This window comes from Myotis yumanensis, unplaced genomic scaffold, assembly GCF_028538775.1.
Source record: "Myotis yumanensis isolate MYYU_CA2020_CCGP unplaced genomic scaffold, mMyoYum1.0.hap1 SCAF_5, whole genome shotgun sequence".
Lineage (NCBI taxonomy): Eukaryota > Metazoa > Chordata > Mammalia > Chiroptera > Vespertilionidae > Myotis > Myotis yumanensis.
The window spans coordinates 98,097,541-98,121,510 of record NW_027223756.1 but is presented as its reverse complement, the minus strand read 5'-3'; the positions used below and the strand labels follow the sequence as shown (position 1 = coordinate 98,121,510).

Here is a 23,970-nt window from a genome sequence, read left to right as displayed (position 1 = left end):
AAAGTCTGAAGCATAGTTATACATAAAAAAAAAGTTTAATGCCAACAACTAAAAGGAATTGGCAAGGAAAGTCAGAAAATCTTAGAGTAGATCAGTATGTCTTTCTTCTTATGTAATTCCTCCGAAATTTGGCGATGCTAACATGGCAATACATTTCTTTGCATAGATTCAATAAGACCGGTTCCTAATAGTGGTTTTATTAACGAAAAACTTTGACTGGAATATCATGTTTTAAAGAGCCCTGTCTAAGCTCTAAAGACTTGAAGCCAGTAAAAATGCCACGAAGGAAGCCTGGTATTCTGCTTGGAAGCCCTGAAGATGGCTGGCGCTGGAGTGTCAGGCCGATGCCCTACCATCACTGGCGGTTGGTAAGAGTAAAAGGGAAGCAGTAGGGATGCCTCTACGTTCCTGCGGAGCCCCCACACGCTCTGGGCCGCAACAAGTAGGAGGGCTACTGAGATGGGCTTAAAGCCTGGAGCGTGAGCTCAGGTGGAATTGCTACAGGTGAAGAATTCACCTAACTCAGCAGATACTGCAGGCGGGCCTGATGGCAGCTGGGTGGCATGGCTTCCTAGCCCTACGGGGCACATTAAAATTCAACCATGAAATTCCAGCAAAGGTAGTCAGTTACCATTCTTGTTGTGTTTATACAAACATCAGGACAGTAGATAAATTAATCTTAATTTGGCTTTTTAATAGCCATGGAGAAATTTTAAGAAGAAAAATCCTATTTCAATAGAAGTTGCTAAAGCTAAAATAGTTTCTTTCCTTATCATCAGGCAACAGTACTCAGCCTTAGCTGAGCCTGAGGGTCTCTAAGATTAGAAACCGTCCACAGAAAAAGGGGGGAATGAGAGGCGCCAATATAATCAGGTCAGAGAGGTCAAGGAACAAACGGCATCAAAGCGTTACCAGAGTGTTACATTTAACAAGCACCAGAGCAATCAGGAAGGTTAGGAGGGGGAGATGGAACAATCAACTTTTATGGGACACAGCTGCAGCCAGGGAGGTTACGGAGATGGCTGCAGCCCGGGAGTAAACTGAAAAGCAAGCAACCTGATAAGAAAGTGGACAGGCATTAATTCACAACGGCGCCAAGATTCCCAGAAGAGTGACCCCTTTGCTTCCCCCGTTTGCTCCCCCCGTTAGCTAGAAAAAGTATATAACCTATGCCTGAACCCTTAGTCGGGGCTCACGGCCGCTGCTCTGCCGCGTTCAGAGTGAGTTGTTGTGGGCCCCAACATGTTGGAAGCTAAATAAACCCCTTGCGTTTGCATAGAAAGCGTCTCTTGGTTCTTTGTGATAGCGGCTTGCACCCCGGACTTTACAGCAAGAACCCCAGTCAGAGCCTGGAGGCGAAAGGTCAGTCCCCGTCACCTGCTACAATTATAGACAGGTTGGACTTATATGCCGAAGTTGCCCCACGGGGTGTGGTGGATTCCCGAAGCCCTGTTCTGCCTGTCAAGAAAACCACTGGAAGTCGGACTGCCCCTGGAGAAAGAGCTCCCTTGGGGCGGGGCTGGTGACCCAGCTGGCCCAATAGGGCTAGCGAGGCTTGGGGGTCTCCCAACCTGGTTTCTCAAAGGACTACCATCTCCACCCTGGAGCCCCGGGTAAGCCTGACAGTAGAAGGCAAGGAAATTAATTTCCTCAGTAGCCACCTTCTCTGCGAAGTCTTCCAAAACCTCATTCAAGCCTTCTCAATATGGCAAATCATCCTCAAAGGCTGTAGCCGTTACAGACATGTCTGGGAACCCAAAAAAGAAATCTTTTTCCCAGCCTTTAGGGCACAGCTGGGGTAAGTTGTTCCTTTCCCATGCCTTCCTGATCCTGCAAAAAGCCTCATATTCACATCAGAAACACTATCCTCTCAACCATGAGGCTCTAGAACAGTGGTTCTCAACCTTGGCTGCACATTAGAATCACCTGGGAATCTTTTTAAAATCCTGATTGGGCCATCGAATGAGGCCCAAGAAGGACTCAATATCCTAATAAGTCATCTATTTTAAAAGGCCCAAGGTTTATTGAAACCTTGTCATAGTTCTTACAATACCCCCATCTTAGGAATTCCAAATAAAGGGAAAGGACTAGTTCTTATAACTAGTAAATAAGGCAATGATTGCTATCCAACCAATTGTCTCTAACCCTCATGCTTTACTTGCCCTGACTCCAGAGGACACAAAGTGGTTTGCAGTACTAAATCTCAAGGATGCCTTTTTCTGTATACCCCTGCCTCCTAATTCACAGTTTCTATTTGCCTTAAAAAAAAATCCCAATAATCAAAGCCATCAACTAACATGGACAATGCTGCCCCAAAGTTTTCAGAAATAACCCTCATTTGTTTGGGCAGGCATTTAAACAACTCAAAAAGCCCTTTTACAGGCACTGTGTCTTTAAGTCCCCCCACAGGTCAGCAGCATCAACTCCTAAATCCCTCTGTCTCAAGTGAGCCTTGAATACCAGCACAAAAGGAGGACGAAGCTGCATAGCCATCAACTAAATCACCAAAGTTCTACTTATGTAAGCCTCTAGAGCAGTGGTTCTCAACCTTCCTAATGCCGCGACCCTTTAATACAGTTCCTCATGTTGTGGTGACCCCCAACCATAACATTATTTTCGTTGCTACTTCATAACTGTAATTTTGCTACTGTTATGAATCGTAATGTAAATATCTGATATGCAGGATGTATTTTCATTGTTACAAATTGAACATAATTAAAGCATAGTGATTAATCACAAAAACAATATGTAATTATATATGTGTTTTCCGATGGTCTCAGGCGACCCCTGTGAAAGGGTCATTCGACCCACAAAGGGGTCGTGACCCACAGGTTGAGAACTGCTGCTCTAGAGGACCTAAACTTCTCTTTCAAAGGAATCTTGAAAAGTCAATAAATGCCAAATAAGTAACATACACTGATATTTCTAAATAATCAATGTTTTCATTTTTAAAATAATTCTTACTCTGTCTTTTTATAAGTGTCACCTGAATCCTAGGGTGGTACCTAGAGGAGACCTTCTCTATCCTTATTGGGACCCGGAAACACCATAAAATGTTCCTGCTTATAGCCCCTCTCTGTAACCCTGGTATACTAAATTTCTGAAGCCATACTGGCTCCCCAAATCCCTAACTACTAAGTATGTTATAAGCAGCCCAATTCAGAGTCAAATAATCTCTCTCCCACATCTGTTTTAAAATAAAATGTGCTAAATCTTGGTCTATAGAACAACGTATGCTGCCACTACCACCAACCAGAACCACTTCTCAAGCCTTTACAGATTTTTATTCACAAAGAAGCCCTTGATTGAGCAGGGCAAAGTCTGTGCCATGAATAACACTTCCTGCTTCAAGCAGCTTAGCTAAAAAGAAAGTCTCAAAGCCTCTTGCCCCAGAAGTCTGGGCACCAATTTAAGATATAATGCCATCTCTATTAACTAGCTCTCCTCCTATACTGTTTTATTATTACTCTTTAACCATTACTTGTTTACCAGTAACCTTTGTTATGTTTCATATCCTCCATTTAGAAGCCCTAAAGATACAAATGGTCCTCCGCATAGAACCGCAGACAAGGCCACTGCATCCGTCATCCGTGGACCCTTAGTTAGCCCACTTCCGATGGGACCCTGACCGCCGCTCCCAAACTACAACTCGTTTGCCAGCAAGAAGCAGCCAGACAAATCGAAGTCCATTGTTCCCAATGGCAGTTGGGGTTCCCTAATTGGAGGGGGGACTGAAACAGGAATTTTAGGGGTAAAATAGGACAGGTTTTAGTAAATTTTAGAAATTAGAAATTAAGGGGACCATGAGGAAGCAGAGGGCTGCAGAGCAATAGAAGGTGAATTTCCATAGAACAGGGAAGCTGAAAAGCTGCAACAGGTACATTTCCATAGAATGAGGGAGCTGGGAACAGCAAAAGGTCTATATTTACAAAATAAAGAGAAGGAAGCCCTTTATCCAGAAGAAGAAGAAGAAAGCCCAAAGTGATTAGGAAAACAATAAGGAAGGGGTAGACCCTCACATGTCCCACGTAAGGTTTGACTGTTTGAGCCCAAGAGTTACTATAGTAACCAGTCCAAGGGAATAGTGACCAATCAGAGGGGATATCAAGGCACCAAGATCTGTAGCCTTTATAAGCTGTAGGGAAAAGGAACTCAGTGGGACTCTTTCCCCCTCCCCACGTGGGAGTCTGTACTTGTTCTTTAATAAATTTCCACCTTGCTATACCACCTTCTGTCCACGGATTCATTCTTTGACTCTGGCAGACAAAGAATCCAGGACATCCTGCCCAGGGGAACACTGTGTATTCCAGTCCAAAAATTCCGTATCACAGGGCACACTCTTTCTCTCTCAAGAGCACACCCATGCCTTCCCCCCCACCACTTCTTTCCTAAGTTGTGTATCTTTGCTTTATTTCTCCAGGGTCCTTCTTTTGCCTTGTTAACTTGTTTCCTGAGTCTACACAGCCCAGCTGGCTCACTTCTTCTGCTTCAATGACTTTTTTTGTAAAGGGTCAAGGCAGCCACCCTAGGCTCAACTCTTCCTCACATTTCCAAAGGACCAAGGTAGCTCTGTCTAGGCTCACTCCTGTTGCTATGAGCTTGCCTTTTCTATCTTTTTTGTTTGTTTTGTTTTTTTACGCAGAACAAGAAATTTTATTATCTCAAATGCTGGTGTATAACCAACAAGCTTAATTAGAGGAGGAGACAGAGGGAAACTTCAGACATTTCTGGATAGGTTTGAAACCTTTAGAGGTTGACGGCATGACTGTCCATAAAGTCTTTTTTAAATGTAGGGCCTTTCTTTTACTTGACAATTTTCACTTAACAGTTCTTTCATGATGAAGTCCCCACCAGTCTTTTCCCTGTAAAGTCAAAGGTAAGACAAAATTTCTCTAGGATATGAAGGTATTAGAAATAGTTTTCTTTATACTTTTACATACATTTTAATGTCTGAATTTGAAAATTTACTGAGGATTTCTTCATTTTTTACTTTTAAAAATAATGGTCAAGATAATGAATTTTCTTAAATTACAGATCACAATAGCTTTATAAATGATCAAGATACATGTACAAATAAAATTTCAGATGCCCTGGGAAATATGTTAAGATGTAGTACACATATTTCTTCTGGAGTTTGCTTATACTTCTGGGATACTAAGAATATTCACCTTATTAGTATAACTGAAAATTTAGCCTTTGATACCTATAGCTTGAATAGATCACAAAGTGGAATCTTCAAAGTTTTCTCAAGAAGCTTTCTGTCCAATAAACTCAAAAGACATCTGGTGTCCTACATTGGATACATTCTTTTTCTCACATAGTTAGTATCAGTGGGCTCTTGCACTGGCTGGCAGTTTGTCTTGGTCATGATGCATTCTTCCAAAACCATTCCGTACAGTGGATATGGAAGTAATTTTTCCCAATGCAAAGAAGATAATCTGGATCAATCACAAAGTCAAAGCCATACGTGTTTCAGGATAAACAGGTTTCAACAGTCCTAAAATCTTTTTCCTTTAACAGCTTTTTTTCTTTGTCACAACTGTGCAGTCACTGCCCTATTCTATTCTGAAAAACAAAACCAAAAAAATTTTTTTTGAAGATCAAGTTTTTCATTGGCACAGAACTATTTGGAATAAACCCAAGAGACAGTGGAATGCTGGGTCTCTCCTCAAGTAGTTTCCTCCTCTTTGACTGCATTTAACTACTCTTTGTCAATAATCTCATCACAGCTGAGTTCTTCGGTCAGACGATTGGCAACCATAAGTGAAAAAAGCTCTTCGATAAAAGCCAACTGATCAAACGGGGTCTTCTCGTAATGCATCTGAAAACTGCCATCCACGGCCGCCTCTCCAGCACTGGATGTTCTCAGAAATATCTTGTTGACTTCGTCCAGGGTCACGGATGCCCTGTACCCTGCACCATGCCGCTGCGCCTCCTCCGTATAGTCGGATAGTCATAGTCGTCCTCCCAGTCATCAAATTCCTCAGCTTCAAAGTCAGGGCCAGCAAACAGGCCTGGCAGCTCCCCGGGGCTGGGCCGGCCTGCAAGGCCTCGGTCCCCCACTGCCTCCGCCATCAGGCCTTCCTTCTCGGGCTGAGGGGGTGGTTCAGGACGGCTCCTGGTTCCCGCTGCCTACCTCCACCTGCGGAAGGTCACCCTCGCCCGGCATCACATCCATCTGCAGGTCATTGCTCTTTTCACACAGCTCGGACAGCGCGTGCATTGCCGCCATGGCGCCAGCGGCTCAAGCTCGGGCAGGGCGTTTGCTGCAGGATCAGAGCGACGGGCCGTGCGTGCGGTTGTGCCTTTTCTATCTTGAACCCTTCCTTTGCTTCACTGTCCCCAGCTTTAAGAAATGTACTCTCAAAATCACCTGGACTTGTGTTGTGAAATATTTCCTGCAAATAGTCAAGAATCAAGAGCCCACACCACTGCTAACATGACCAGTGCAAGCCTACTTTAATAGGTCTATATCTTTATCTCCTAGTGTTTGCATGTAATAAAAGAGATATAAAGGTAAAGGGGCTAATAAAATTTCCTCGGTTTGTCTGAATAGCTGAAATTTCACAATTAAGGTTTTATTTTTCAGGTTAACTATAGACTTCTTCATAAATTAAACACACTGTTAAAAAAAGAAAAGCAACAGACCCCAAATGGGGTCATTTGTGCTACCCCTCCTCAGCAAACCAAGACTTAAATTGCAGTTTCAGCCTCTTCCAAGAATGTGATCCTCTGTATGATAGCCCCCACCTTTCCTCAAAGAAAGGTGACTTAGCCTGAAACAGTCCCCTCTTTGTTAGAAATTTCCCTTTTCTGCTCCATTCTGACTACAAAAGCTTTCAATTTTGAGCAACTCCTCAGAGCTCTTTTCTACTTGCCAGATGGAATGCTGTCCAATTCATGAATCATTGAATAAAGTCAATTAGATCTTCAAATCTTAGTTAAAAATTTTTTAGCATCACTGAGTCCCTAGAAACTTCATCCAAATAAATTGTTCAGCTTGCTTTCCTATAAGAAAGAGTAGTATAAAAGCACTGACTTCCTTGACAAGAGCATAATCAATGAAGAGAATGAGTATAGACAGGTGACCACGTTGTCTAACTTCACTTTGCCTAGAACTGACCATATTTGTAGTATCAACATGGTGCCAAATCATTCTCTCCCTGGCCTTAGCTTTTGATTCAATGGCAGCTTTCGGTTCACACAAAAACCAAAGCCCCCTATAGTAGAGGGAACAGGTATAATGGTAACATATATACAGTATTCATAACTCTTTCAACACAGTTATGCAAGCCTGGTGAATAGATTGTATTATTCCTATTTAACAGATGAAGAATCTGAAGCACAGAGCTTAGGTTAATGGATTTTCAAAGAACTTAGAACTAATTAGTGGAAAGGCAGGATTAGAACCTGGGTCTCCTGTCTTCCATTTCAATAGCAATTTCAACTATTCTGAAGTTTCTTTATAAAGGAAAAATAATAGACTATTAAATTATTCACTGGTTCAAGATATTTTGTAATTATCTAAAATGTACAAGCACTGTGGAAACTTCCTGTAAGGAATGCAAAGGTAAGTACGAGGTGGCATGCACCCTCAGCAAGGCCAGCTCTATGGAGTCTGAATGGAGGGGCTTCCTCCTTCCAGAATCATGGAGAGTAGAGAGGTCTGGGCAGGAATCACAGAATATGTTGGGTTAGTGGTTGCTTTCTGGGAAAACTGTGAAGCAAGACAATAATACAGCTCAGAAGCAGTTAGGTTCTGGGGAGATTGCCACTACGCAGAACCACTCTAAAATTATCATTTTAAAGTCTGGGGAGGATAATTGAATTTGGGGGTAGAAAGGATGAATTGAATCAAGAAATAAGGCAGAAAAGAGAGAGTTCTAGAAGTTGAACATAGGATTAAAAGCAAGTTGGCTGGATGTTGAGTTCCACAAAATGCTGCACCTTAGAGGTTGTTAATTTCCTTTGATGATATACTAAACTGAACCTCTGGCTAGGAAATGAAATAAATTAACAAACGAAGTAGAGACAGACTCATAGATACAGAGAATAGACTGATAGTTGTCAGAGGGGAGGGTTTGGGGGCTGGGTGAGAAAGGTGAAGGAATTAAAGAAAAAAAAGAAAGACTCATGGACATAGACAACAGTATGGAGATTGTCAGAGGGAAGGGGGTGGTGGAGAGAGGTAGAAGAAAGTAAAGGGGGAATATATGGTGATGGAAGGTGACTTGACTTAGACAATGTATTGTAGAATTGTACACCTGAAACCTATATAATTTTATTAACCAATGTCACCCCAATAAATTCAATAAGAAAGAAAGAAAGAAAAAATGGCCTACGAATTAGAATTTAGGTAGGCAATTTAAAAAAAATTAAAAACAATATCCAAGCCCCACCTCCAAATGGTTCTGATTTAACTACGGCAGCCAGGTGTTATTATTTTTAGTTTCTCAAGTTATTTGAATGTGCATTCAGGTTTAGAATCCAATTGGAGTAAAGCTGAACCTGCAGGTGGGTACACCTGGCCACAGAGTCCTTACTACATCTATTAGCATTTTGGCTGGTTCTTTACTGGCCCCAGAAGCCAATGAACCTTGGTCAATAATAAGACTACACCATGGAAAAGCTTCTGCACAGCAAAGGAAACCATCAACTATAAAAAATAATGAGAGCCCACTGTATGGGAGAACATATTTGCCAATGATACATCTGATAAGGGGTTAATCTCCAAAATTTATAGGGAACTCATACAACTTAAAAAAAGGAAGATAAACAATCCAATTAAAAAATGGGCAAAGGGCCTAAATAGACACTTCTCCAAAGTGGACATGCAGAAGGCCAAAAGGCATATGAAAAAATGCTCAAAGTCACTAATCATCAGAGAGATGCAAATCAAAATGACAATGAGATACCACCTTACACCTGTCAGAGTGGCTATTATCAACAAATCAGCAAATGACAAGAGCTGGAGAGGATGTGGAGAAAAAGGAACCCTTGTGCACTGCTGGTGGGAATGCAGACTGGTGCAGCCACTGTGGAAAACAGAATGGAGTTTCCTCAAAAAATTAAAAATGGAACTTCCATTTGACCCAGTGATCCCACTTCTAGGAATATATCCCAAGAAATCAAAAACACCAATCAGAAAGGATATATGCACCCCTATGTTCATAGCAGCACAATTTACAATAGCTAAGATTCAGAAACAGCTTAAGTGCCCATCAGCAGATGAGTGTATTAAAAAACTGTGGTACATCTACACAATAGAAAAAAGAAAGAACTGTTACTATTTGCAACAGAATGAATGGACCTAGAGAGCATTATGCTAAACAAAATAAGTCAGTCAGAGAAAGATAGGTATCACATGATCTCACTCATATGTGGAATCTAATGAACAATGTAAACTGATGAACAAAAATAGATCCAGAGACATAGAAGCAGAACAGACGGTCAACCCTCAGAGGGAAGGCATGGGAGGGTGGGTGGGTGGGAAGAGATCAACCAATGAACTTGTGTGCATATATGCATAACCCATGGACACAGACAATAGGGTGGTGAAGGCCTGGGTGAGGGGGTGGGGTGGCCTGAGAGGGATCAGTGAAGGGAAAGGGGACATATGTAATACATTCAATAATAAAGATAAAAAAATAAATAAAAGACTACACCGAGGGCGGAAAAATCTCTTTAAACCATTTATATTTAAAAATAAATGGACTTAAGTACTGTGTCCCAAATTTACTTTTGTGAATTCTGATATAGTCTTGTTGCAGAACAAGAAAATCAAAATACTGCACCTTAGAGGTTGTTAATTTCCTTGATGATATACTAAAGTGAACCTCTGGCTGGTTGATTCTCTTCACATGTGAAGAGGTGTCACATGTGTGGAAGGATTTTAAGAATTGTGACAAAAGTACCTATGGGTGAAGAGTGTAAAGCAGAAAAATTGATCAGAACAGCATTATTTTTTATGGTGGTGTCAAAGATTAAAAATCAAGGTACACCAGGTTAATTGTGTAACTGCCAAAGAATGTGTCATAAGTTACTGAAGTTTTCTATTCAGCAAGATAAGGTAGGCAGAGAAGAGTATTTTCCATTAAATACAGATTCCTTAAAAATTTATGGGAAATGCTAGATGAAATAAAATGAGTTTCTTTACTGCTGGATTTTTTTCAATCTCTATTATAAAGATGTAGGTGGGGAATCCCTAAAAAAGAGATGACAGTAAACTCTGCTTCCAAAATCTATCTCTTCTTTCCTCCTTTTCCTTCCTTTCCTCTCCCCTCCTCTCTCTTCTACTTGTGCTTAACCCCCCCTTCCCCAATAACAGTCTAGCCCAGTGGTCGGCAAACCCATTAGTCAACAGAGCCAAATATCAACAGTACAACGATTGAAATTCCTTTTGAGAGCCAAATTTTTTAAACTTAAACTATATAGGTAGGTACATTGTTATTAACTTAATTAGGGTACTCCTAAACTGGCCTTTGCTAAAAACGTCCTCAATCAGATTGAGGTACATTCGCTGAGGTCGACCCCTTCCAACTCTCCCATCCACACTCGTCTTGTATACTTGTTTCGTCTATCTCCTTTCCAAAAACCGACTTCTGCGCATGGGCCACGAAGTTTCAATCGCACTGTACGTGCGTGCCCTACGTGGTATTTTGTGGAAGAGCCACACTCAAGGGGCCAAAGAGCCGCATGTGGCTCTCGAGCCACGGTTTGCCGACGACTGGTCTAGCCAGTTTGGTTCAGTGGTTAGAGCATCAGCCCTTGGACTGAAGGGCCCCTCGTTTGATTCCAGTCAAGGATACCAATCCATGTGTCTCTCTCACATTGATGTTTCTATCTGTCTCTCTATCTGTCTTTCCCCTCCCTTCTACTCTGTCTAAAAAAAAAAAAAAGAAAAAAATATCCTTGGGTGAGGATTAACACACACACACCACCATCACCACCAAAAACAAACAAAAAGAAGTCACAGAGAACTGGGGAAAATGAGAACCAATTAATTTAATCTTTTTCTTTTCTTTTTTTAAAAAAATTTTATTAGTTCAGGGTTATTCAACCAATTTTTACTGAATGACTAATTTTTTCTACTTTAATTTTTTTAAAATTATAGTTTATATTAAATATTATTTTGTATTAGTAAGTGGTTAGACAATCATATAGTTTACAAAGTGTTTCCCTGATATTTCCAGTACCCACCTGACACTATACATAGTTAATACAATATTGACTATTGCTTCCACCCAATCCAAATGTTTGGTTACTCTTTATACCTTACGTCATTACTGAGTCATGGACCTTGGTAGGCTAGGGCATCTGTAAGTCCAAGCTCTATCACAGTTCCAAGAATCACTAACTGGAAAAGATACAGAAGGAGCATGAGCAATTGAGAGCCTCCAACCAAGAAGGGGACCTATGTTGAATCTCTTTATTAAGTTGGTCTTGAGGCACAAGATATCTCTGGGAAAGAATTTGGAACAGGGACTAGTGATGGGCCAGGAGGAGCCTTCCCCCAAATGTCAGACTCCATCTGCCTCTGCCTCCTTTACAGTAGCCACCTGGAGAGGATGACGAGAAGGACCAGGAATCTTAGGGGTGCAGCATCTCCTTCCTCTCCCTGCACCCAGATTTGGGCACTTGCCCTCACATGAAATAGCAAGAATGGGCTCCTTGGCTTGCCAAGTCTTTCAGCCCCTGCTGCTTTGGAGAAACAGGGATCATGGAGGACAGTCCCAGGTATGTGCCTGAATCTTCCTGAAGGAGCCTGGAAACTGGCTTTGGATGGGTGGTGGTGGTGGTGGGAGCTTGCTCTCAGCCTGTGCTCTAACCACCCCTTCACCAGCGAGTTCTCCTCCCTAAAGAGACATTGACATAAAACAGTACATGTGTCAATAAAGAAGTATAATGCAAGAACTGAAAGAAAAGCTTTTCATTTGCATTTCAAATGAGCAAACCAATATATATTCTAAATAGATGAGTAAGCTATTTATCAATGTGCAAAGAAACTACCTCTCTATCCACTGATGAAAATAACCCCAGACCCTATTTTATAGTGATGGTGAGCTCCTGGTCTCTAGACTCGGTCATATTTGGGCTCATTATGGCTCTCTGATGGGTGATTTTTAGGGCTGTCTGTCATTATTTTTCTGTATTAATGATACTTCCCATCTTTAATACACAGTCCCTGTGCTTCATCTCAGCTTTTGAACAGCTGCTATGCAATTTAAAAAATCACCCTGAATAGTAAAATGGACAAATGAGTTTTCTGTGAGTATGAAGGACAAATTGGGTAAATGGACTTGCCTCATCTGGGAGCCAGAACTTCAATGAATTTCCACACAGCAAGTTATTCTTCATTCCATTTCAGTAGTATGAATCCTGAATTTAAAATGAGCATGAAAAGCCACTTTCTTTTAGATAGATTCCTGCTTCTGGCTCATTAAAGCTGCAAAAGCTTTAGTTCAGTGAGTGCCAACCACATAACAGTTCCACCCTTGGGGGAAAAGAATGTTCCTTTCTTCCTTGCAATCTTTGGACTGCTAGATCTCCCCAAAGCTGTCAGGGAAGAGAAATCTTTTCTTTCCAGGGAAAAGAAAATTCTAGAGAATAGAATAACCATTTAAATAATGACCTATAGACCAGCTGGGGTGTCTCAATGGTTGAGTGTAGACCTATGAACCAGGAGGTCATGATTCAATTTCCCAACAGGGCACATGCTCTGGTTTTGGGCTCGATCCCCTGTAGGGGGAATGCAGGAGGAAGCGATCAATGATTATCTCTCATCATTGATGTTTCTCTCTTTCTCTCCCCCTTTCCCTCCCCCCTCCTTCCTCTCTGAAATAAATAAAAACACCACCACATTTTTAAAAAACCAAGCATATTTAAATAATGACCTATAAATCTTCTCATTAAAGTTGGAGTGCAGAGTCCTCTGAGGGAGGGAGTGCGGGAAAATGTGTTCTCTCCAAGGCAAAGAAAAAAACACTCCCTGCCAGCCCAGCCACAGGATGGAATTGAGCTCCTTTGGTCATATGTCCTGACCAGAATGCCTCAAAGCCTCTCTAGAAGTGTAACAGGGTAAAATGTTCCATCTCTCTGACTCTACCTTGTTCAAGCCTGCATTGTTCCAATGGCCTTCAGGCTAATAGTTCCTGCTTTAGACATGCTAATCATTAGAGGAATTCTGCTGGGGGCATGAGTTTTTACAAAAACAGCCTCTCCCACTTCCCCTTCCATGGACTTAAAAGAAGCCTGAACCCTGTACTTTTTAAAGATAGATTTGAGGATGAGGGCTCCCATCTTCTAGATTAGCACTTTCTTTTTTTTAAAAAATATATATTTTATTGATTTTTTACAGAGAGGAAGGGAGAGGGATAGAAAGTTAGAAACGTCGATGAGCGAGAAACATTGATCAGCTGCCTCCTGCACGCCCCCTACTGGGGATGTGCCCGTAGCCCAGGTACATGCCCTTGACTGGAATCAAACCTGGGACCCTTGAGTCTGCAGGCCGACGCTCTATCCACTGAGCCAAACCGGCTAGGGCTAGATTAGCACTTTGTTGATAAATAATCCCTTTCTTACTCCAAACTGACTTTTTGAGTTTTGGCCTTTTAAAGCACTGGCTACATGGACTTTGAACCAATAAAAGAAATCGTAAAATAAGAATTAAATACATATACAAATAGAAATGAATGATTAAAGAATAAAAAGCCAGTAGAGTTGATAAATAAATCCAAGGGCTCATTCTTTTAAAAGATTAGTAAAACACAAATACCATAACTAATCACAGTCCTGGTAAATGTTGCCTCCTCAGAGAGCTGCTTTGATTTCCCTAAAGTAATTCCACTATCCTTATCACTTTTAGGGTCTCCAAAGGAGGAATGCACGAGGCCAAAAGGGGTAAAGAATTATGAATTTATTAGATCATCTGGAAAACCAGATGGGCTGAGCCTCAAAATGGCGCCAGCACCCAGGGATGGGGAGTCAGAGATTTTTAAAGGACTCTAGGCAGGCTTTTTCTGGGTGGAGAATTCTCTGGGTGGGTCTTAAGGGGGAAAGATAATGGTCTTAGCAAGTGGAATGTGGTCTTAGCAAGTGCAAAGCAAAAGGGAATGTCAGTTGTGAAGTGATCTAAAGGTCAGTTCCCAGGGGAAGGGTGTTGATTCAATTATTTGATCAGACCTAACAATAATTCACTTATTCCTTTGTTTTCCTTTATTTTCTTCAGAGCACTAAAATTCCATTGCATATCTATGTTTCCTTTTTATTGCTCTCTCTGCTTTTGTAGTATGATCTCTAAAATGGAAGGGCTTTTTTCTGTTTTGTTTCAAAGATTCCCTCAGCACCTATTATTTACAGCACAGGGAGTATAGTAGCAGCTCTATAATTATGGTTAAATATGTGGATATGCCAGAACCGCTTTGGCTCAGTGGATAGAGCATCGGCCTGCGGACTCAAGGGTCCCAGGTTCGATTCCGGTCAAGGGCATGTACCTTGGTTGCAGGCACATCCCCAGTGGGGGGCGTGCGGGAGGCAGCTGATCAATGTTTCTCTCTCATCGATGTTTCTAACTCTCTGTCCCTCTCCTTCCTCTCTGTAAAAAATCAATAAAATATATTAAAAAAAATAAATAAATATGTGGATAATAAAGAAGGAAAAAGAAAATAACATATGCTCAATAGTAAACATGAGAAAAGATATATATATAGCTATATATATGAAAGACTAAGTGACCGAATGACCCAACAACTAGTCGAGCAGTGGCTATGACGCACACTGACCACAAGAGGGCAGATCCACAACACAGGAGCTGCTCCCTGGTGATCAGTGTGGTCCCACAGCGGGAGTACCACTCAGCTGACCGATGGGCGCCAGATGCTGGGCTCACGACTGGCTCATTAAAGCTGCAGGCACACCAGAGCCAGAATGAGCCGGAGCCATGTGGCACCCAGCCCGGGCTCCTCCCTGGTCGCCTGCCCCTTCACGCACTACTACATCCTTTGGGGGATGTCGGACTGCCAGTTTCAATTCGATCCCCTGGCCTGTGGGCAGGGATCAGGCCGAAACGGGCAGTCCGACATTCCTTGAGGGGTCCCAGACCCGGCCTCTAGTATGTAATATTTATTTATTTATTTATTTATTTAATCCTCACCTCAGGATATGTTTTCCATTGATTTTTAGGGAGAGTGGATTAGAGGGAAAGGCAGAGAGAAACATTGATGTGAAAGAGGCACCTCGATTGGTTGCCTCCTGCACACACCCGACCAAGGCCAAGGCCGGGAGGAGCCTACAACCAAGGTATGTGCCCTTGACTGAATCGAACCTGGGACCCTTGGTCTGCAGGCTGATGCTCTATCCACTGAGCCAACCTGGCAAGGACTATATATGTAATTTTTATATACACATGTATTCTATCTAGAAATAGACATAATTGACAAATATATATAATCTTGGAAAATTTGGACAAAAAAATATAAAACAATAAAGTTACATGTCAGTTGCATTTTATATCAGTAAGGCCTTCCCAAATTAATGATGATAAACTTGTAAATAAAATACTAGAATAATATATATATATATAACTGTATCATCTTGGGTCTTGTGTTGAGAAAGAACTTTATAAAAATGATCCTGAGCAAGCATAAAGTGAAAGATTGATGATCGTGAATGTCCTAAAACAAAAAATAAAATCAACATTTTAGAAACAAGTAAACTAGGAAAGTATTCACAACATAAATAAAAGATGAACACCTTAATATAACAGAGCCTTTAAAATTTAAGAAAAATTTAGGGACTTCTTTCAAAATAGACAAAATATATAGGCAGGCAATTTACCAAATAGGAAATACAGATGGCTGGTGAACATATTAGAATGAGTTGCCTCCAATTAGTATTGAAATACAAGTTCAACGCAATTTCATTTTCAGCTATACTAATGGTCCAAAAAATGACTAGTAAAGATTAGTATTCAGTCTTGGTGAAGATGCAGAGGATGAGATACTCAAATACTGATGATGGTTTGGCAAATTGATTGAATCTTTCTGGAAATGAGCCTCTCAATTACATATATTATACACATCTTCAAACTAAGCATAACCTTTGCAACAGTAGTTTTAATTCACTTGGAGATGGAGAAACAAATGTTTGGTCAACAAATGTTTGCTGGCCTATCTTTAACAATGGGACACAGAGAAGACTGACCGAAGGGGTCTTGCTAGGTTCCTCCCTGTCCATCTGTCCTGGTTGACCCAAATTCTATTAATTACTTATTCTGCCTTAGCCTGGTGGGGGTCAAGCGCAGGTGTCCGAGGGTCAGCGATAACAACGTCCCCCTCGGGTTTAAGGCCTAAGGCAACGGAGCCGCGTCATAAACATCAACACACAGAGACAGACGTCAGTCTGCCACCACACAGGGGCTTATTACCAGTTCCTGGTGGATCCTAGCACCAGGCAGCCACCCGGGGATGCACACCGACAAGGTCGAAGACGACAACGGGAGCAGTCGTGGCTGGGTCTCGGTCTCGGTGGAGCGTCCCTGGGTTGTCTCGTAGAGCGATGTGGGGCAGGAGACACTGAGTGTCAAAAGTCCGGGGTTTTTATGGGGTCGAGTAAACACGACGGTCCTTATCGGTGGCTGCCGGCTGTGGTGTGCTGTACTGGTGCGATATGGTCTAGGGTACAAGTTCTGGGCGTTCACTCATTTGGGAAAGTACATTCGGGTTTTGTGGGTCTCACACAGGGTTACTACTTAATATTGAAATATGGGGGTCACTACATTCTAATTCAATCATAACTATAACACCATCACACCTGGTTCATATGAAACTGCCGCTATCTATGAGGATTGTTCCCCTCCTGGAGCAGGTCCTCCATCTCAGTTCTTTTAGGTAATTAGAAGGAAGATCAAAGGTTCTTCCTGAGTTTTTTTATTTCTTAAAAATAACCATCTTAAAATAATTAATATTCCAAAAAAATGCATATCTTGGAATTGCAAACTCTGTTCCCCCTCACTAGTCTGGGCATTAATGTAGGCTGTCAGCATAGAGGTAACAATGACCCAGAGGACAGCCTTAGTGCATAGTATGCCCCTGGGCCCTGCAGGGAAATTTGTCCAGCAGCTATTGTCCAGCTGGAGCAAACATTCTGAGTCACTGATCCCTTTCTTTTCCAATCAGACCCTCAGGGGAGCCATGGCTTAATCAATGAAAAGGACTACGGAGTGGGATGGGAGGGTTGATGAAGGATAAAAAATAATATTCTTGGAATGCTTTAGATTAGACTTAAAAAAGCACAAAGTGCAGTAGAGGAACTGAGAATGCAAGTAGTCCAAATTATTTTTTTAATCTAAAATATTCAAACTAATCTCCAAAGCACTGGGTAACCAGATAGACACTTGTGGCTTCTAACATGGCTTAAAATAAGACATGATAAAGGGAAAGATTTTGTTCATTTAAGTCTATGTGGTTATGCTAAATCCTCAGCGTAAAATCAGTATTTCTTTCATGAATTAACATTATCAACTGACCCAGTGAAACTGGTTATGCTCCCTTAAAGCAAAGGTGATTAATACAATTCTTGAATTATTTTGCAGAGACAGCGCTGCGCATGTGCTACCCCATCCTCCAGCTGCACCAGGAACCCAAGTCTCACCCATCCCCATGGAACTAAAGAATCAGGACTTGACCAGAACTTGAACACCAGAACCCTTCAGGAAGGTCTGGTGCTGAAGCCCCTTACTATAAATGGTCAGGTTCCAAGTTTCTCCAATTCAAACTTGCCCTGCCCGCACTTCCGCATACCTGTTTCCCCTAACTCCTAAAAACCCTGAATTTTGAGCAATAGCTTCCCAAATTTCCTCGCATAGCACCTAGCAATAGATTCTAATTTCTCCACTGCATCTTGGTGTTCAATGTTTGGTTGAAAACCTGAACTCTCTTTCTGTTTGGTTACACCAATACCCTGCAGAGAAACAAAAATGCATGGCTTCTTCATTTTCGTTGTTTCCTCAGTAGGCACACCTTTTTTAAAAAAGAAGAAAGATTTCATTTTTAGAAATAATCTTGGAATGTAGAGTTTAAGGCTGTTATCCTATTTCTAATCCTCCATCCACATCCTTGGTTATTGTAGCCACATCCTTAATGTGTAAGGAATGAGTAACAAGAACCCTCTAATAGCTAGTGTAAGGATATTGATGCAGGAAAACATGATCACCCAGACATACTGATTGTACTTTGGACAGTACAGTCATGCACCACTTAACAAGGGAATACTCTCTGAGAAATGCATTGTTAGGCAATTTCATCATTGTGTGACTATCATTGAGTGCACTTACACACACCTAGATGCTATAGCCTATGACTGTAATTGTATGTGCTGTACTTTTTATACAATTGGCCACACAGCAGGTTTGTTTATATCAGCATCATCACAAATATGTAAGGAATGCATTGTGCTATGTGGATATGATGATTATAACATTACTAGGCGATGGGAATTTTTCAGCTCCATTAACATTTATGGGACGATCTAATCTAATAAAAGAGAAACATGCAAACTGACCGTACCTCCGCTACACCCACAAGCCACTCCCACCAGCCAATCAGGAGTGAAATATGCAAATTAAGCCAACTAAGATGGAGGCGGTCACGGAGCTGGAGCAAGCAGGAGCCTTGGGTTGCCCCCGGAGATGGAGGAAGCCAAGCTTCCCACATGCCCTGCCGGCCCTGAGCTCCGCTCAAGGCTACAAAGTTTCAATTATAGAAGATAAATAAATCCCAGATACCTGCTTCCAGCCCGTGGCCGTGGCCAGCCTGAAAACAGCCATCAGCACCTCACCCAGGCTGGCCAGGCACCCAGTGGGGACCCCCACCCTGAAGAAGGTGTTGCCAGCCTGAAAACGGCCCTCGGCCCCTCACCCAGGCTGGCCAGGCACCCCAGCGGGACCCCACCCCCACCCTGAAGGGGCTGTGGCCAGCCTGCAAACAGCCCTCAGCCCCTCACCCAGGCTGGCCAGGCACCCCAGTGGGGACCCCCACCCTGATCCAGGATATCCTTCAGGGTAAACCAGCCGCTCCCACCCATGCACCAGGCCTCTATCCTATATAATAAAAGGGTAATATACAAATTAACCCTAACAGCAGAACGACTGGGAATGACTGGTCACTATGACACACACTGACCACCAGGGGGAAGATTCTCAATGCAAGAGCTGCCCCCTCGTGGTCAGTGTGCTCCCTCAGGGGCAGCTCTGCTTAGCCACAAGCCAGGCTGATGGCTGCCAGCACAGCAGTGGTGGCGGAGCCTCTCCCGCCTCCTCAGCAGTGCTAAGGATGTCTGACTGCAGCTTAGGCCTGCTCCCCGCTGGCAGGTGGACATCCCCCGAGGGCTCCTGGGCTGCCAGAGGAATGTCTGACTGCCAGCTTAGGCCCGATCTCCCGGGGAGCAGGCCTAAGCCAGCAGGTGGACATCCCCCAAGGTTTCCCAGACTGCGAGAGGGCACAGGCCTGGCTGAGGCCCCCCCCCTCCCCCCTGAGTGCACAAATTTTTGTGCACCGGGCCTCTAGTCTATATATATAAAAGGCTAAGTGACCATTTCACCGACTGACCGGTCCAGTAGGTATGACACACACTGACCACCAGGGGGCAGATGCTCAATGCAGGAGCTGCCAAACCACAGCAACTTTGCAGAGTGCCCCTCACACTCCGGGACCCCTTGGGTGATGTTGAAGAGTGGATTTTGGCCCGATCCCTGAAGGCCAGGCCGATGGGCCCCACCTGCCAGAGGGACCCCGCTCACTCCGCAGACACCCTTCAAGCTGAGGCCCAGCCCCAGGTGTGGCCAGCTGGGGAGGTTGGCTCCAGTGGGAGGTTGGCTCCAGGGAATGTCTGGCCCATCTTGCCAAGTCCCATCTTGCCAGCCACCTTCTGATTAATTTCCTTTCAATGTGCACAAATCCATGCACTGGGCCACTAGTCCTATAAATAAAAGGCTAATATGCAAATTGTCTCCTCGATCAGGAGTTTGACCAGGGGCCGGGGCCAGCTGGCCAACCGCCCACGGTCCCTCCCGTTGGCCAGCCTGGCTGATTGGCCCCCACCCATGCATGAATTCATGCACTGGACCTCTAGTAATCATATATGCAGCCTGTCATTGACTGAAACACCATTGTGGGCCACATGATGGTATAATCAAAGGTGATGTGTTAGTTTTCTGGGGCTTTCATATTGGCCTCAACAAACAGAAATTTATTTTCTCACAGCTCTGGAGGCTAGAAGTCCAAGAGCAAAATGTCGGCAAGAGTGATCTCTCAGAGGCTCTCTCCTGGCTGGTAGACACCTGCCTTCTCTGCAAGTCCCATGCCTGCTTGGTCTTCCTTCTGTGTATGTCTGTGTTCTAATTTTCTCTTCTTATTGGATTAGGGTTCACCCGTAGGGCCTCATTGTACCTTAATTGCCTCTTTAAAGTCCTTATCTTCAAATAGTCACATTAGAGGTCCTAGGGGTTAGGACTTTAACATAGGAATTTTGGGAGGACACAATTTTACCTGCAATACTCAACTTTCTGGCCCTGCAAATTTATATCCTTTTCATATGCAGAATACAACAGACTCAAAAGTCAACCTATTCTGTTATAAACTCAAAGTCCAAAATCTTTTTAAAAAAAAATATATTTCCATTGATTTCAGAGAAGAAGAGAGAGGAAGAGAGAGACAGAAATATCAATGATGAGAGAGCCCCCTGTTGGGGATTGAGCCTGCAACCCAGGCATGTGCCCTTGACCAGAATCGAACCCAGGACCCCTCAGTCCGCAGGCCAATGCTCTGTCCACTGAGCCAAATCAGCTAGGACTCAACGTCCAAAATATTATCTAAATATCATCCAAATCTGATATGAGTGATACTTAAGGTATGACTCATCCTGAGTCAAAATTCCTCTGCAGCTGTGAACCTGTAAACCCAGAAAACATGTTATCTGCTTCTCAAATACAGTGGTGGGACAGGCATAGGATAGTCATTTCCATTTCACAAGGGAGATAGAAGAAAGAAAAAAGAATTCATGAGTTCAAGCAAGTCTGAAAGATAGCAGGGAAAATTTCATTAGATTTTAAGAGTCACTAATAATACTATTTGGTTTGGTGCTCTGTTTTCCAAGCCCATACTGGTGGCACCCCTGCTTTTCAGGCCCTCATTGGACAGACCATGTGGTTTAGAGAGAAGAGCACTAGACTGAAGAGACACTATATGTGGCTCTTTTCAATAACCAACTCTGTGACCTTGACCATGACATTCCAGCATCATGGTTTCTTTATTTATAAAATGAGATGGCTACTATCTCTAAGACTCTTTTTTATCTCTAAAAATTATTTACTTTGATAGGGAACATTAGCCTTCTTTTTGACAATTTCTTTTCCCCAAAGAGGATAGATGGTCAATGATTCCAAAATAGAAAAGTGCAATAATATTTAGGGCACATTTATCTATCTACAGAGATCACTAACATGATTTTCACAAAATAGTGAAGGGGAAGTGGCCACTTTTCAGTATTTCTAATCAAGCAGTCAATCACAAAAACTTAAATTTGAAGACATGCTTAATACTATAAAATGCAGACTCATAGGTATTGACCCAAAAATATGGTGCTCAGGTGCCTATTTACAGACCTGGCAAGTATTAAAGCTCAAATTGCCATCGTGGAGAAGCACTCTGTGTAACCAAATCTCTTCCTGCAAATCTGAGAAAATTATATTTCTGATGACACTTGGGACATCCTTCAGCAACTAATTGCCTACTCATTCAGCAATTCTCCATTTCCCTAGTTAAATTCCCAATCTTTTGCCTTTAAGATGCAGGCAAGAAGTGTTTCAGCAGAGAAAAAAAGCAGAGGATTTAAAATGAGAGCTGATTCATGCCATTAGCAAAATATGACTCAGCAGGAGATAAAGAATCCTGAGGTTAGCAAGTGTCCCAGGTTCAGTGCGCCAGAGCTCTGTCATCTCTTTAGGGAGCAAATCATGCCAGTGAGTTAATTAGCATTGCCATTACTTACTAACATTAAAAGAACCTCAAGAAAGCCCCTACAGCATCTTAAACAATCCAATCTCTAAAAGTTTAGATTGATTTTCATTCCAAATATTCCATTAAGTATAATTCAAGCCACAATCTAATAATATTGGTCACTCATAAAGCTGAGCAAGGAATTGGGGGGAAGGGGGACGGGTGTCATCTGTCTTGGGGTGATGACTGTGCATATTGTGGGAGATCTATTGGTGATTTGGATTATTGAATATTAGAGGCAAGAAGAAATTTAGAAGTCATATAACCTAATATTGTCATTTAATAGGTGAATCTCAGGTACAGGAAAGTGAATGAAGTTCCTTGTCCGGTTCCCTCAAAAGACCTGGGAAGGTTTCTTCCGCTACATTTGATATTCTCCCAACTAAAGAAACTCTAAGCATACCACAAAATACAAAGATTTTATCTTTTGGGTGTTTTTTTTTTTTTTCATTATGAATATCAGACAGTTCATCTCTACAGAGGCCAGAAAAGAGCAAAGTGACGGTTTCAGCCAAAGCATAGCTAATTTAAGAAAACAATAAATACCTACACACACATAAATGAGCAATGTTGAATATTTGGACATGCTTTATAAAAAGGATCAACCAGTTGTCAAGCCTGGACAGCCCCGCCCCCCCCCCTCCCCCCCCCCGCCACACCTTTGTTTTACTGAAATGACTACAACTTGGGAGGAGGGAAGGATGCATATGGAATTAACAAACTAGAGCTTGAATTTACTTGTGTCCTGCTGGGGTCCAATCCCAGCAGGTCCAGGGGTCCCCAAAGGTGTGGACGGAGTCGGCGAAGAAGGAATGACACGAAGACAGCCTTCAGTTGGTCAGCAGCCTAGTCAGGACCTATAGCCAGGATCTCCAGCCAAAGTTCTGGTCGGAGTTCTGGTTAGGAACTGATGAGGATCTGACGTTTATTGTCTTATTACATCCGTATTTATACCAGCCGATTTTAATCCTGTCAATTTTTATTACAAGGGTTAAGGTGTTTCTTATCTCCATTCCAGGGAGTAAAGACCATGTAGCTTAACTACCCGCCTGGCACTTAATTAAGGGGTTGTATCCCCTCCCTAACCTCAGGGAAAGATCCCCACCTGGGGAAACAACCTTTCTCGGAGAGGTGACCTTGGTTAAAACACATGGCGCTAAAGGGAGCGAACATATTAAAAACAGTATGCTACATACGCCAGGTCCACTGAAACACATGCTGTGCAGATGCCTCTTTCCTGCAGCGACTGCGTCAAGCAGCAAGGATGGACCGGCCTCCGGCAGTGTCCTATTTTCAACAGTACGCTCTTGAATAGTATCAGAGTTGTTTTAGAGATTAAATGGTTGACATTCAAAGTGCCTAGTAGCCTGGTAGGCAAATAACTGTTTCTCATAAAACAACTATCTATTGTGGTTCTGGGAAGACTGTGAAGCCAGTATAATCCTCCCCTCAAGTCCTCCCTGCCAGCGCTCTGGACCAGTGGCATGGAAGAGTTTGGAAAACCTGCTTGAGGGCTGGAGCCGAGAGAAGGGGGTCACCCGCTCACCAAGAGTTTTGAGAAATTGGTCTTAGATTTCTATGGAACCAGATGAAAGAACCAATAACTGATCCACAGAGCCTCATACTGAGAAAGTGGCTAAAGGTAACAGACAATGAAAGCAAGTCTCAGTAGAAGCCCTCTTAGAGCTACTAACATGAAAAAACAAGAAATTGAGGAGCAAATGGGCCTTATGGAAAGGAATCATTCCACCAATTGAATGAACTGGGTGAAGAAAGGGATCCCCCAACCTCTGCACAAGTCTGGAATCTGACCTCTCTAATGTAGAAAGGAAGAGTGAGAAATGCTGGCAACCCACTTCTTGCAGGGAGATGCCATAGCCCTGGACTTGGGGGAAAGGGAGCCCTATCTTCTGGATCA

General features: G+C 42.7%; 1 long non-coding RNA gene and 1 pseudogene across 1 annotated transcript in view; both read right to left on the bottom strand.

Annotated features, from left to right (window-relative positions):
* The window catches only part of LOC139011229 (uncharacterized), a 106,446-nt gene that overhangs the window by 23,532 nt on the left and 58,944 nt on the right, over positions 1–23,970 (bottom strand). The window lies entirely within an intron of this gene.
* LOC139009975 (EP300-interacting inhibitor of differentiation 1-like) lies at positions 5,702–6,232 on the bottom strand (annotated as a pseudogene).